Genomic DNA, 6,000 nt, shown 5'->3' with positions numbered 1-6,000 from the left:
CCCCTGCTGGCTGCACTGTGTAAAAAAAAAAAAAATGAAAAAAAATATTTTTTTTTAAATTAAATATATATTCATGTGCTATAAGCACATGAATAAAAATAACATGCCCCTTCACAGGAAAAAAAACCTGATTTTTTTACACCAAAATTAAAAAAAAAAACCTTTACGTTTAAAAGTTCACATTCCAGCTCTCCATCAAAAGATGGAGAATTGCTACACGGAGAGAGACGGAGAAAATCACTTAAAAAGACGGAGAATATTTCACATTGAATAGGGTTGCTCGCTTTTGGAGAGCAAAATGCTCCGTCCAAGGCGAACAAAGCACAAATTCTCCACAAAACACGGAGAACTTTTCTCATTGAATACTGCCCACTGAGTTTAATAAATCTTCCCTTCATTTTTTGTAATGTTTAGTTCTGTGTACCCTGTATTGTTCTAATGTGTGCGGCGCTGCAAACCATTTGTGGCAACTTATAAATAAAATGTAATAATATAATAGCATACAACTGCTGTATTTTTATTTAAGTACAGTATATTTTAGAATGACCATTGACAATACTCTACATTATTTCTCATTTTTACATATATATGAACATCACTACTTTATATGCATGATACTCAGAATACTGTACACACTTAAGCCTGTAATTTATCAATACAATTTTATGTGTACTTCTAGAGTCAATGTGCGTGTCAGTGACTAGTTTAACACTAGTGACTGAACATCACAGTAGCTACTTTATAAAAGCCGCCATTATTCAGCTAATAGTTGAAGGATGCTTTGTATGCCCAGGCAATTTACTATGGTTTTCCAAAGATGAGGATAACGGGGTCAATATCATAAAACATGATGAATGAAACTACAAAATGAAAATAATGGACAGACATCAAAAAGAGAAAAGCAGCATTAAGTTCCAGTAGCATAGGGGGTTATTCTAGTTCACTCTTTCTGACAAATTCCTTCTTAGATGGACAAAACCATGTGCACTGCAGGTGGGGCAGATTTAACATGTGCAGAAAGAATTAGATTTGGGTGTGGTTTTACTTCAAAGTGAGATCTATATTGCAGTGTAAAAATAAAGCAGCCAGTATTTACCCTGCACAGAAACAAAATAACTCACCCAAATATAATTCTCTCTGCACATTTTACATCTGCCCCCCTGCAGTGCACATGGTTTTGTCCATCTAAGAAGGAAACCTATAAATATTTCTGGACTCCATGCAAAGTATTGGACACTTGTTTGACAAGCAGTAGATGGATCCTGTTACCAGGAACAAACAGCAAGATTGGAAAGTAGGAGAAGGACTACTCACAACTAAAAAATAAATCTTACCGAGCTTTTCAGAATGCCTACAAAGGAACACATAAAGCAGTTTAGTGAAATTGAGCTTCATTAAACTCTTAAGTAAAAGATACTTCTACATAAACCTTATCAGAAAAAGGGTGGGTATATAAATATCTGCTGTGCCAACACATTTACAATCATATGTTCACTGGTTGCACCAGCACAACCATTGACAATAACTGGGAGGGGATTGGTCATAGACCTTAAAGGGAAGATTCCCGGGAGGCCGACGCACCTATGAGGCCACCTGTCCACAGTTCTAGCCCCGTCCTCTTCCTGTCTCCACACAAGTAACATTTGCCTGTTCATAGAGCAGAGTACCCAACACTGAAAATACTCCTCTAGTCTGGTTCCCATCTATATTAATTGTAGCATCTGTTAAAGAAACAGTAGTCGGTGCTATCTGGGGGTGTAAAATTCCTGTGTTGCACTGGGGGAGGGGTGGGGATAGTTGTGATATTCGGGATTATGGTAATGAGTTGTTTGTCTGATTGATGGAGGTTTGGGGTCTGTGTTCAGTCTTAGTGGTGGAAGGTGGAGTATTATTTGAAATGTAGAGGTTTGTGGTTTGTTACATCAGCTGAAAGTTCCCTGGACCACTAGACTTCCAAGTGTATTGAAACCAACGGCTTCCACACAGGGGGGGGGGGGGGGGGGGGCGGACAGGGTCCCGACATTCAGGATACCGACAGTCATTCACCCGACGTCGGGATCCCGGCGGCCACTGGCTATTCTCCCTCGAGGGGGTCCATAAAGGGAGAATAGAATAGGTGCGAGCGTAGCGAGCCACCGTGCCAGTAGCGTGGCGAGCACAGCAAACCCGCAAGGGGCTTTGTTACGCTCGCCATGCTGTCTGAGTCCGGCCAGTTGTGATCCAGACTTCGGGCTAATGACTGTCAGAACCATATACCACACCCCCACACAGGTGTAGTGATAGATGAATCCCTCCTGTTTTGGCATTGAACCCGCCTACATTTGAGTTGATTTGCCGCCCACATGAGGCCACTACTAGAATATTTTCCAGGGCCAATATTAGTTCCCAGTACACCTCTGACAATAACTCATTACTGCACTACTAGCAAAGCTAATAACCTACTCCATCAACCCCATCAACCCCATCTTTGACAAAGATTTCAGTTCCATAAATGGGATAATATAGTAAGAGAGACTATATCTAAATGTATATGAAGTCATTAAAGTCATGTCAAAAATACAAAAACAAATGAATTTGTGTGTAGGTGTGATATATACAGTGTAAATAATTTGTAAATAATTTGTTAAAGATTTCAGAGAAAAGTTGTCTGTACAGGACAGCCAATTAAACAATTCATAATTTTAATTATGGTCATGTATTTGAAATTCAGACTGTCCACATGTAATTTCTAGGATTGTTGGTGAAAGACATTATCATGCATCCTTAAGCACTATATTGGAGTCTTCATTAGCATTTATAATAAAGTTATTTACAAAAGAGGAAAGATCGTATCTCTTGTGAATACTGGACCAGATCAACATCATTTGCTGTTAAACTGTTGGAATCCTTCTCTGATTCTACTGTGCAAACAGAGCAGGGTGGAAATACTGTATACAAACCTTCTTAAATATGTAGAAGTGGACTTGTGGAGAAGTGGCCAAATGCAACCAATCAGCGTTTACCTGTTATTTTATAGACCATACTGATAAATGCTTGATAAACAGTAAGCGGATTGGTTGCTTGGGCTGATGGGCAACTTCACTTACCACTTTCACTGTTTAGATGGTTTGATTCATTTCCCCCCAGATTGCAAAGCTGCCAAATGCCATATAAAGGTCCTTAGATTGGGGTGTAGAGAGGATGGCTATCTGTGATCATTTCTGTGAAATTTGGGAGATATGAAAATTGTCAAAATGGGCCACCATGGCCCTAACTGTGCAGAGTTTGTATATTTTCCCATTGCTTGCGTGGGTTTACTCTGGGTACTCCGGTTTATTCCCACAATCTAACAGCGTTAACAGCTAGGCCGGGTCTGGTAAATTAAGGAGGGCGTGGCTGCCGATGGGGGTATGACAAATAGCAGCCCTGCCTGCTGGCAACCGGTCAAGATCAGAGGATGATCAAAACAGTCAATGTTACTATAAGAAGGAGGCAAACTGTATAAATCAGTCCATGCTTGACTTCTGTAATAAATCGAACAGAATAATCCTGTAAATGGAATATTGTCTGAAGACTTGCATGGACTGCCAAATCCAGATCCATTTCAGGATATGCTACATACACAGTAACAGGTACTAAACACACCATCTCTGTGGCCTTCTATAACGCTGGATCTTGTGTATGGAAGGCAACTATGAGGCAGAACCAAATTAGGATCCTGCATGGTTTTAGGGCCTTTCTCCTATGAAGTGAAAACCAGCAATGGACAAGGTTAGCACCACCATATTGATCTATTGCTATTGGAATTATTTCAAAGTTAAAAGTTCGGTAATTAAATATTGACAGAGTCAATGGGTGACTATGGGCCTGATTCAGACAGCAGCTGCCCTGCTAGGGTGAAATCCTGCGGTTAGCTACAAATCCATACACACCTGCTCATCATCGAATGATTTCCCCAGTGTGCAGTCTGTGCATAGCCCAGGACTTACTCAGTGGCTGCAATAGAAACAGGCTGATCAGGGCTGGAGTTGATGTCATACAACTTCCCCTAATACTGCATGCCTGCATTTTCTCTGACACTCCCAGAAAATGGCTGGCTACCACCCCCAAATGGCAGCTTCCTGTCAATTAACATTCGTATGGGCAGTGATAAAAAAGTAGTGGGAATTTATTGCAGGTTGGTCTTGCACATGAGTGCTATGGCTGTACACATATGCAGGCTATTGATAATGGCCCAATTGGGCTAGATGTTTGCTTATGAAGGAGGAGAAAGGGTTGTGCTTCTAGCAGGTGGGGCTTTGCTCTGTTCAGCTGTTTTGCATGCGTGCTATTGTAATTACAAAGTTCTGTTATAGCTTTTTATTCCAATGCTATTTATAGCATTCTGATGTGTATCATTTACTTCCTATTCTGAGCAGTTTATGGCTGGCTATGTCTCACCAGTAGTACAAGAAGTAATAGACAACCAGTTTATTCCATCACTCCACATAAAATATTCGCAGAAGGTTTCTACATTTTTGAATTGGCATTCGCTTACATTTCTTTTCTTTGTTCACTTTCTTTTACATGTAAACATAATACCTGATAATGTTGAATAATGAGCAAACACTATTATACTACCCCTGAAAATGTAGTCTACTGAGAATACTGTTTTATATACATATTTTTCAATAGACTTTAGTACCATGGAGCACAATTGTAGAATTATTGAACTATTTTTATTTTACAAGTATTCTATGTTGTTTATTTTACTAGGATATTTTTGACTGTTTAATGTTTATATATTATTTCTAAAAAAAAAAAAATGAAAGAAATTAGATGTATTTAAGTGGCTTCGAGATTTGCGTCTGAGGGCAAATGCTATAATACTCTATGGGGGTAAATTTACGACAGCTTCCAAAAATGAAAAGAGGTGATGTTGGCCCTAGCAACCAATTCAATTTTGTCTATCATTTCTTTATGGCAAATGATAGACAGAATCTGATTGGTTGCTATGGGCAACATCACCTCTTTTCATTTTTTGAAGCTTTAGTAAATTTACCAATATGAATTCGTGCAATAGAAATGAATAAAACAGTTGTAGAGTCAAATATAACTTTTCAAAAGGAACAAGTATTGGGTATTGCGGTGGCAGGCTGGCCGCTCCACACAGGGGAGGGGGTCCGGTTATGCGGCACCAGGGGCGGGGGGTGACGGGGTATGCGGCCAGTGCCGGTAAGTAACTCCACTGGGGAGGGGAACGGGTGATGTGGCGCAGGTCGCCTAATCACTCCGAAGGGGGCGGGGAGTTGCGGATGCTGCCGCCACTCACCTCGATCCAAGGGGGGGCTGCTCCAAATTGCCGCCCTCCAGTGGCCGGTGCCCTAGGCAAATGCCTAGAGCTGCCTAGTGGTGGCGCCGGCCCTGACTAAAGGTCTATTCTAATCAATATCATAGTGTGTAAACCACGGACAAGGCTGCTATTGGAGACAGTGCAAGGTAAATACGGAACTGGAGTCAGATAGGGACACAGCAGGAAGACAGAATAGACAAACAAGAAACAAGGATACACTACAACGTGCGAATTAGAGATGGGTCGTTTGCGAACGAATAGGTTCTTTTGGACGGATCCCATAAAAGAGTGAGTGAGCCGTCGATCCCAAAAAAGTGAACCGTCGTTCTTTTACTTCCAGTTTCGTTTTTCTTTGCAATGCATTTGCCTGAGCTCAGCACTGCCACCTGTGGCAGCTGAGATATACTAACTCTGGAGACTGAGTACAGTACTGCAAGTGAAAGAAAGAATAACAAGGCTGCTGCTAGGGATGGCCATCGGTGCAGACGCCATTGATGGTTGCCATCAATGGCGATTCTGCACCCAGCCATCGATCAGTGTTTTTACTCGGTCATGCATGTTCTTTGTTCAGCTAACTGTTTTAAAGAAAAAAAAAAAGTTAAAAAGAATGGCAATAAATGATTGTAAAACAAATTATGCTTCGTTATTATCAAATTACCCCTTTTCTCACAGCGAGCCGTCGAACCGTC

Source organism: Crinia signifera, chromosome 1, assembly GCF_055691185.1.
Source record: "Crinia signifera chromosome 1, ASM5569118v1, whole genome shotgun sequence".
Classification (NCBI taxonomy): Eukaryota; Metazoa; Chordata; class Amphibia; order Anura; family Myobatrachidae; genus Crinia; species Crinia signifera.
This window is presented reverse-complemented; position numbering follows the sequence as displayed.